A 10,669-nucleotide genomic window follows, 5' to 3' on the forward strand; every position below is an offset into this window, starting at 1 on the left:
TTTGGTGAGAGACAGTGAAGTGGTTTGGACCAAAAAAGATGGCAGTGGTCCTTGCAGAAGGAGTTATCTGGGCAACATCTCTGGCCATAGCTGTTGTCTGGCTGGCAGGGGTTTGTGTGAAGTAAGGTGGGGGTGAACCTGAGCTAGAGCCTGGCCCTGTTTGGCCTTCACACCACCTCATGGTGGGACAGGTCCAGCCTGTGGTTTCCCCAATGCCCCTGGATTCTCAGCACTGCATGAGCAGGACCTTAAAACCCCTGTCAATGTCCAATCCCACGTGAGATCTAAGCTACAATTTGTACCGTGGGCCTGCAGCAAGGAGCACGGGAACTCAGCCCCTGGGCCAAACTCCATGTCAATTTCCTCCCCTGCCAGGTCCCACTGATGAATGGCTCAAGCAACTGGAACTTGGATCAGGACAGACCTTGGGGCCTCATCCCCTTCAGGCAGATCATAGGGTTCCCCTGCCTGGCTCACCACCCCCAACTGTGTTTCTGCCCATCCCATTCTGGACCAACTTAGCCCATTCCACATCTGCTCATCATACACTACTTCTGGGCTCTGGTCATGTTGGCCTCCAAAATCTAGGAAATACATGCTTCTTGAATGCTATGCTACAGTGCTTGAGCAGCACTCAGCCTCTTAGAGACTTCTGTCTACAAAGAGACTTCCGTCAAGAGGTGCCTGAAATGGGCCAGGACCAAGAACTTACTGAAGCCTTTGCAGATGTGATTGGTGCCCTCTGGCACCCTAACTCCTGTGAAGCTGTGGATCCTACTGAATTCCAAGCTGTCTTCCAGAAAAACATTCCCTTCTTCTCTGGAAACAACCAGCAGGATGCCCAAGAGTTCCTGAGATTCCTCATGGAAAGACTACACCTTGAACTCAACAGACAAGGTTGCCGGGCTCCACCAATCTTGGCCAATGATCCAGCTCCTTCTCCACCTCTCAGAGGAGAGACTCTGCTCAAAGAACCTGAGTTAAGTGATGATGATTGAGCCAACCTAATGTGGAAGCATTACCTGGAACGAGAGGATAGCAAGATTGTGGACCTCTTTGTGGGCCAGTTGAAAAGTTGTTGCATGTGCCAGGCCTGTGGGTATCACTCCATGACCTTTGAGGGTTTTTTTGATCTGTCCCTGCCCATCCCCAAGTAAGAGTTTTCTGGGGAGAAGGTCTCTCTGTGGAATTGTTTCAACCTTTTCACCAAGGAAGAAGAGATAGAGTTGGAGAATGCCCCATTGTGTGACCGATGTTGCCAGAAAACACAAAGTACCAAAAAGTTGACAATACAAAGATTCCCCTCAATCCTCATTCTCCATCTAAACTGATTCTCCACCTCCCAAGGCACCATCACAAAAATTTCAGTAGATGTAGACTTCCCACTGCAGCAAATGAGCCTAGGGGACTTTACCAGTGACAAAACTGTGAGCCCTGTTTATGAGCTTTATGCCCTTTGCAACCACTCAGGCAGTGTCCACTCTGGCCACTACACAGCCCTGTGCCAAAGCCAGACTGGTTGGCATGTCTATGATGAATCTTGTGTCTCCCCTATAAGTGAAAATCAAGTGGCATCCAGTGAAGGCTATGTGCTGTTCTACCAACTAATGTAGGGGCCTTCCCAGTGCTTAGGACAGCCCCTGTAAGCCCTGCCATCTGTGAAACCCTTAAAACACCCTTAAGTTCAAGGGTCCCCATTGACCTGAGCTATCTCTTTTTCTGTATTTTTATTTGGGGAGCAAGGTGGAGTGGATGTAGTTCCCATTTTTAATTTTCTTTTTACTAAAAGTACCTTTCCATCTGGAGGCTCCCTTTTCACTCAGCCCTGTGTACAGAGCTTTCCAGACTTCTGCCCATGTACAGCCCCTATAAACTCTGTAACTTAACTTTTTGGGAATAAATTAAGAAAAAAAAACATATTTGGGAACCCAAAGAACAATGTGAGGCCGTGCCTCCGTTTCCCCATGTGAGGCTGGAGTGGCCATGAAGACCTCCATGAACATATTGTGTGTCTGCCTTTGTGTGCTGTTACTATTACTGGTCACTGATTTCCTGCTCATGTTCTAGCAAATCCAGCTGACCTGGATTTGTGTGACAGCATCCCCAGCCAGTCATTCTCCCAGTCACCCAGGGCCATGAGAGCATCCATGTTTGGAGGGTTGGTGGGGAGTGACATGGTGGGGCTGTGGCTTACCTGAAGGTCAGGAAGGCTGGACATGAACCACAGCTGCCGTTGGCTGAAACACCTCCTGAGGCTGGGTAACCTGGTCTGTGAAAGGGACAGTTATGTCCCAGATCAGATCTTGATCTGGGATGGATGTTGTCCTTCCACAACAGCTACACTAAGATCTTCATTTCTTCTCAGGACCTGTGCCCCCCCCCATACACACAGAGGATCACCAGTCTGCACCCAAGAGACAGCAAGGGAATGCTCATCCTTGCTGTGAGCCCTGTAGGGCCCAGTCCCAGTGGTTCTGCTCACTGGCCTTAGCCCAGGCTCCCCATCCACTTTGGGGTAGAGTCTGGCTGCAAGTCCTTCCTGAGCACAGAGCACCATCATAAGCTGTGGAGATCTTTATTCTAGGATGCAAATGATTACTCAGAAAGGTATTTATCCTTTTCAGTGTTCTTAGAGAAAGGCTGGCTGGGGATTCTGTCACACAATTCCAGGTCAAAGAGAATGGGGTAATGCTAACATTAATGAGATTTATTTCTTACCCTGAGTGGAAGAACTTTGTGCACTCTATTTAAGGTACAATAAATCATAACTTTTTCCTCCATAATAGGTGAATCAGGGTACAATTGCTAAACCTGTGTGAGTGCTGGACACTTTGATCTCTCATCATTCTGATTTTTTTCCCCAAATTATTTATATATATCTACTGATCAAATTCAAAATTGAGGGAGACCCCCAACATGGTTTCAGTATGTCTCTATGCATAAGTTCCCACACTTCTTAACTTATGTGCTGCAAATTCTAGTCATTTTCTTCCTCTGCAATCTAAGCCCCAGATCCTCAATCCAAGAGTCAGCCTGGTCCCTCAATGTTCATTGTACAAATTGATGGCCTGGGAACTTTGAATGAACTCAGTAGATCATAAGGCTTTCTTCTTTTCTGTACCATGTCTTAGGAATTAATTTTTTGTTTCCTGCTACCCATTGACTTGAAAATTATTGTTTCCTCTATCTCTCCATACTCCCATTTTAAGTGACAAGATAAATCTAGTTTGTACCCTATATTGGACATAATTTGAAGATAGGGTTAGTTTTTCACTGTCTGCATTGAAGATGGATTCAAGATTGTCAATTTTATAGACATCTTTTATAAGGGAACAATATAAAAGATTATCATATTTAACACATATGACTGATGACTGAGATTATGTACAAATTATTTGACATAGACATGCTTCCATCTCTCTTGGGTAAAACTTCATGTGTGATACAAGAACGTAAATACTTCAGAGTAACATAAACTATGTATTTTTCATTTTTGCATCCCACACATGATTTTCCAAAGCACATTGATCATATTCGGTGCCAAAGTCTGTGTCAATTCCTCAAGTTTCTTTTCATACATGTCATGCATTATAAAATTCTTCCAAACACTTTGATTTAAAACATCAATAACAATATATTCAAACATTTAAAATTAGCTGTCTTTTTTCATAGGTATTTTAAAATTAACAATTTGAAATTTTAGCAAAAGTGAGGTGCTATGTAACTCAGTGAGATGCTGTCTGAAAAGAAAATAAAAAATAGGACTGGGGATGTGGCTCAGTGATTGAGTGCCCTTGAGTTCAAACCCTTTGTATCCCCCCAAAATGTAAAATGCTGTTTTCATATAAGTGGACTCTCCTAGGTCCAAAGCTTCTAAAATATTCAGGAGAGAATTTGTTATCTAAATACTAAATGATTTTCTATAATAAACCTTATTTACTTTTAAAATATTTATTGAATTTCCTAAATAAATATTGCTCAAAATTAATATAAAGTTAAAAATGTACAATCAAACAAATGTTGATGATTTTAGTATTATATTTTCCTTGGATCAATATTTTAAACACACAGTCCTTTCAACATTGTGTTAATGTATTTTCTCTCAATATTTTTATGTATATTATGGATGTATGACTTTTTTTTCTTTCAAAATTAGCCAGTTGTACAGTGGGATGATAGTATCAACTTCCTCATCATATGATTAGGAGTAAAAATTGAGAGAATTCCTGCCAGGCTACCAAAAAATGATAGTGATGGTGATGATGTTATCATTGTGGTTATTTTGATAACAATTGTGTATTATATTTGTGTGTGTGTGTGTGTGTGTGTGTGTGTGTGTGTGTGTTACTAGGGCCATGAATATGCTAGGTGAGTACTATATTACTGGGCTAAGTCCCCAGTCTTTTTTTTTTTTTTACGTATTTTGAGATGGCCTTGCTAAGTTGCCTAGACTGCCCTCAAACTTGTTATCTTCTTGCCTCAACCTCCTTCAGAGGTGGCATTATAGACATGCACCATCATGCCTGTTTGGTATTACAGCTTTTAAAAGTTTTCATTTACTATCATGAACACTAAGTCAGAGATCTATATGACCTTGAAAATATGATTTTGGGTTATTATGTCATATCCCATATTATATACTATAATTGAATCTTTTATTTTTTTCAAGTTAAAAGCGAAAAAGGAATGTTGGGTTTTTTCATCCTCAGATGATTTGTAAATCAGAATAAAACATTGACATTTTTAAGGAACACAATGATCCTTTACTGAACTACCTGCTCTTGTCTCCACACTGTCCTCCAGTTATAGAATACATGATTTCTATAATTTATTCTGAACTTTATTTGAAACTGCTAAGAACTATAAGTGCTTTAAGTGATTAGCCAGAAGCTGTGAAATGTTTTTAATTTTAAAAGAGCAAGGATCATCCCTTAATAGAAGTTATAATGAATAATGATTTAAACTATAAGGAAAATTTGCTTGTTGTCAGCCATCCTAGAATTCCCCTCCTCTCCCTAACTTTTTTAACTCTGAAAAAGTTATGTTAAAGAGAACTTTTAGTTTTTTAAATTGTTAGGATTTTATGTAAATATCAATAACTATTGTAAGCCTGAAAATTTTCATGACCAAACAAGAAATACATTAAAAGTAGAAAAGTCTGATTAAGGTTCACTACTGCATTAATTTAGAAAGTATGTGGAATTCAGGGAAAATGTTGGTATTAAATAATTAAAACTGAATATTGCTTTTCTTTCCTACAGAGGGACACAGTCTTGTGCCACCCTCTTCTCACAGCTGATTCCTTTGTTGGGTTTTCGAAGGGCCTGTGCATCTTTCCAGCTGGCAGGATTCTGCGAAGGGACGTCTCCATTGCAGGACTCAGGTCCTGCGGTACTCAGGTCCTCTAGTGCCCCTAGCCAGGTGAGTCTTTCAGGACACTGCCACTGCTGGTATCCAGGTGGGAAACGAACGGGGTCAGGGGAGGCCACTCTCCAAATCCTCTACACTCCCCATGTGCTGCCACTCCTGGTCTAGCATGCCTGTCTGGAGCTGGAATGGAGGCCCAAGTGAGGGGATGGGGCCTCCTTCAGAGGGGGCAGGGGGCGGAAGGGGCGAGGTGAGCAGGAGTTGAAGGGCGGGGGCGTGGAGGGGGCGGTGTCTCTGGACGGGGCAGAAGCTTGTCTGTAGGAAGCAGTGCTTGCATTGAGGCCTGTGCTGACGGACCCACCCACCAACAGACACGTAGAGAGAGACCTTAGGACCTGCTCAGGCTCTGGCTGAGTGGCAGGAGTCCCTGTGGAAGGGACAGCAAGGAGGTTTCTGGAGCCAGACCCAGGGAGGTGGGGAGGCTAACAGCGGGCTGGAGGTGGACCCAGGCTTAGCCACTTCTCCTGGTTGGAGAGCTGCGCTTTCCATGGAGTACCTGGTAGAACATAAAAACTGTGTAACTGTAGGTTTGGCTACAGCTGAGGCTTGATGAAGTCTGTTGCATCTTTTCCTAGAGGCTGGTCTTCTGCATACCCATGGACATTTAAATTTCTTTTTGTTTTAATTAGCTATACATGACAATAGAATGCATTTATGCACTTTGATATATCCCATGGATATTTTTGCAACAAGACTGGCATTTAATTGGGCGTAGATCACATTCAGCCAAAAAAGGTCCTGGATTGCTGTTTATAATTTCATGTGGAAATAGTCTAGGAGGTTTAGTGTGGCTCCATGTCTTCCATGTACACATTATTCTTCTGTGGCTCTTGTACACCAATGGTATTGTGAAATTAACCTCCATTTGCAATTTATTTATTATTTAGATACTGAAAGCCTTGCTAAGAGAATTATTTTGTAATTAACAGAGTCCCAACCAATCACAGCAGAGAGGTTTGTACTGACCAAATGAGGCAAACACCATTTGCAACCTGCAAAACTGACTTTGTAACAATTTGAGCTCTTCCTGCACTTTGCATCTCTTTTATGTCTGGAAGTGCTGACTGATTCTGTGCCCCCTTTGTACTCTTCTGCTCTTTTTTTTTTTTAAAGACTGCTTGAATAAGCTTTTTTTTTATCTTGTGGAAGATTTACCATTTACCAGTGAAATTAGGATCTAATCTAGAAGTTTATTAATTTAAATATAATTGTATCTTTGATGTTTGAAATGAATTTGCATGCTTAAGAAGTCTATTAATATTTGAAATAAAGCAAGAAGGGAAAAGTAGATCTGAAATAGTTAAGCTACAGAAAATAATGTTGAAACTTAGTCTTTAGCTTTCAAGACCCTATTACTGACTTTGCCAAGTTTTATTCCTAATGTCATGCTGGTCGCATTCACATTGCATGATTTATCATTTTACATGTTTTTGTGCGTGGGATTGGACCCAGGGCTGTATGCATGCTAAGTAAAGTAACAATGAGCTATACTTCAGCTCCTAATATTAATTTTTAAAAGATTCTGTTCATTTCAGCTATTATTGTTTTATACATCAGTGGTAGTTTCCAGTATCTTATGTTGTCCACAGTGCTTAGCAAGATGATAATATCACTGGGCTCTGAGCCATTGTTGCTGTTGTAAACAAATTGAAAAACAAAAATGAGAATTCATTCTAATTCAAAGCCTACAGGGCTATGGGGTGGAGCCAAAGTCTTAATTAACAACCTTATGACTCCCTGTAGGGAGGGGGTCAATTCCTGGGACAGGAAAACCCTGGAGGCAGGGCATGTTCTTGGTAAGATAGAGGGCTCTCTGGAGGGCAGCAGAGCACCTCACACATGCCTTGGTCTACTGCCTGCGTTCAGTAGGGCCGTGGTACCTCATCTGCCCCCATTCCAGCTGCCTCCACCACTTCCCGTGGCCCTTGTCTATCCCCATGTGCTTTTGTTCTGCCTGGACACCAGACACTCCAGAGGCAGGTGCTCTCACTTCTTGGGGCTCACCAGGGCAGAAGGGGAACTGCCTCCCTGGGGCGAGAGAGCAGAAAACATTCTGGCATCTCTTCCAAGGGTTTTGTTTCTACATGGTTCCCTGTCTTCTACCAGAACCCAGTACCACATGGGCTCAGCCTCTTCCCCACAGACCAGTGGGCTCCATTCATGCCCTCTGGATGTGTGAGTATCTGGGCTCCACTTTGTGCTTTGAAAATTGACACTTTAGTCTTTTGAAGGCCTTCTAAAAGATCAGGGGTGGAAAAAATGCCTTGTGGCTAGTTCCAGGGAGGCTGGAAAAATGCTAGCTGGGAATATTTTGGCTCCAGCCTCACAAAGATGCCTCTTACTGACACATTGTATTAAAAGGGTTTGCCAGTAGAATTGCTTGCACTTCCCATCTCTAGAAGATTGGCAAGACCAAGCAGACATTTGTACTAGAGCAAAGAAGTCTTCTCTGAAACATCTATCTATGCAAGCTCTAAGGTCAAGGAGAAGATAGTTCAGGCCAATAAGAGGCCTTACAGTGTCAGGTGACACTTGTGGTTCTTTGTGTTTCTTCTTTGCAGAAACAAATCCTTCCTCAGCCTTTCACCCTTTTGGACATCAAGGAGCAATGGGAACAGTAAGTCTGGTTGGGCTAAAGGGTTTTAATAGGGATACCTCAGAGCAATCTTCATGGAATAAACTAGATTACTAGTCTGGTGTGAAACAGCTCCCTGGAGACTTTTGTTTCCTCCAGGAAGCCATGTCACATCACATGTGTGGATGACTGGTAGTGAGGGGGGACATTAAAGGCTTCAATCATTGAAGAACAAATATGTCTCACAAGCTTGTTAAAGAACAACTGAGAACTGTAAAACACTTTTCAAAAGCAGTGAGAATACTTAATACAAAATTTCATCTACACTGTGTTCTCATCACTGATTTAACTCTCATCTTCTAGAAATGTCATGCCATCCAGTTGGTATAGGCATTTCTTCTTGTCCTACAGAACCACAGAGCTCAGCCAGAAGCTGAAGACAGAGAAGGCTGCAGCCCTGCAAGCCGAGAAAATCTAAGGGTTTTACATCACCATTGGTTCAGAGAGCTTGGAGAGGAGGAGACGACTGTCAAAGCCAGTAAGAGCCCTGCTTGTGGGTTGTTGGTAGAGGACTTAGGCCACCCAGTTTGGTCCCCATCCTTGGTGCTAGTGGGGATCCAGCTGGTTCTAAAAAGTACCTGCATGAACCAGCACCTGTCAGAGACAGTTCACTGCTGCTGTTCCTTAATGGTACTGATCACTCATGGTTATGTTCAAGACCAAATGAGAACTTTAAAAGCACTTTAATAAAGGATTGAAAATGCAGAATAAAAAAATATATTCTGCACCATTGGGAAGGCCAGTGGGATAGTGGATTTTTTGGGTGGAAAACCCTCCTAGGTTCTCCAATAGTGGGAGTCCTGGAAAGACCAAACCTTTTAATGGGAGAGATTTAAAAGCCATAACAGATCTGATGAGCCTTTTAGCTGTGGCAAATAACAAGGGATGCAGGGGTAAACCCCCCAAACCAGGTGGGTCCATGTAGCATATTGTCTGCCCTTCAGAAGTACCCAGAAGCTGCATTTTTACAAATCTTGATTGGGTGGAAAGAAGACCACATTTTCAGGGGTGCTGTTGGAAACACTATAGAAGGCTTCTATCAGACCTGTTTTCTGTGTGGACCTGGGGGCTTTCTCAGGAGTACTGATCTCCACCCTCATTATGGAATGTGCACACTGGTTTTCCCTTCCCCTGTTTTCTCTTCTCCTGACTTAAAGTCTCCCTGAGCTTTCACAGCAGTAGATATGACTCTCCAGAGCAATGGTTATGTCTCCTGGGCATGGTGTTACCATTTTGATTTGCTTACATAAAATACAGTTTCCTAATTTTTTCACCTTCTTGAATTCTTTAATACAATTTTTGATTTCAAGAGAAAGGCAGGATTCATTATAAAGTGTACATTATATGATTCAGAAGTATATGAGGCAGCAGGATGAAAAGTTCAAGGCTAGCTTTTTAACATAGTGGGACCAATTTTTCAAAATTTTAAAAAGGCTGTAGCTCAGTTTTAGAGCACTTGTGTGGCAACCTTCATAACAGGGGAGGAGGAGTTTAATTGAATTTAGAAAGTTGGGAAATTGCTTTGAAAAGAAAAAGAAAAAAATTCACCCATACTATTTCCATCTATAATTAAGTAAATTATTATTTTACTTATTTTTCTCAGACTGCTTTGAAATATGTTTGAGATCACACTGAAAAAAATATCTATGTGTGTGTGTGTGTGTGTGTGTATAATATATATATATATATATATATATATATCACTTTAACTTCTTAATTTATAAATGGTAAACAAGTACACTTTGAACTAGAAAAAGCATATACAAGGAACCTGGAAGATTTATTTTTCTCCTCTTCTGCTTCCTTTTGTTCATTGCATGTGTCTTTGGGTTTGTGCCCTGTAAAACTTCCTCTCTTCTGTATAGGCTCAAATGAGTGTTCACTATTGAAAGCATGAGTACAAACTTATGCATTAAAAAGAAATGGTCAAATTTCTTAATGACTGCCTAAGGAAATTTTTACTTTACTTTTTCATGCTGGGGATTGAACCCAGAGGTGCTGAGCCACTGAGTCTCATCCCCAGCCAATTTTTATATTTTCTTTTGAGAAAGGGTGTCACAAAGTTGCTGAGGCTGGTGATGAACTTGCAATCTTCTGCCTCAGCCACTCGACCTGCTGGGATTACAGGAATGTGCCAATGTGCTTGACTTGGCTATGCAATTTTTTAAAGTTCTGATAATGGAATTTTAAATATACTTTTTGAAAGAGGCCACATTGAGGAAAATATATTGAAGTATGTGTGGGCAACATGACAGGATTTCAGGGTTTTCTTCAAAACAATGCATAAAGGGGAAAACTAATTGAGACAGAGATGAAATAAAATTGGCTACAAGGTGATAATGGACTGAGCTGGGTGGTTCAGTATTCCTCCCCTCTACTTATGAGTTTCTTTAAAATATTCCATCAGTATGGAAAGAAATAGACATGGAGACAAGTGCCAGTGGGAAAAGAAGATTATGTATTCCTCTCAGTAACATTCTTTTTAGCAAATTAGTAATCATTTTCTTTCTATCTGAGATGGAATCTATAAAATCAACAACTATTTTGTTGCATGTATCATGGTTCAGCAACTTCTCCATTGAAAGCCATTTGAATTCCAGGTATCTT

General features: G+C 41.5%; 1 pseudogene; it reads left to right on the forward strand.

Annotated features, from left to right (window-relative positions):
* Nucleotides 1–212: 212 nt before the first annotated feature.
* On the forward strand, nt 213–1,613 carry LOC143390029 (ubiquitin carboxyl-terminal hydrolase 21 pseudogene; annotated as a pseudogene).
* Nucleotides 1,614–10,669: the final 9,056 nt, after the last annotated feature.

Source organism: Callospermophilus lateralis, unplaced genomic scaffold (genome assembly GCF_048772815.1).
Source record: "Callospermophilus lateralis isolate mCalLat2 unplaced genomic scaffold, mCalLat2.hap1 Scaffold_123, whole genome shotgun sequence".
In the NCBI taxonomy this organism is placed as follows: Eukaryota; Metazoa; Chordata; class Mammalia; order Rodentia; family Sciuridae; genus Callospermophilus; species Callospermophilus lateralis.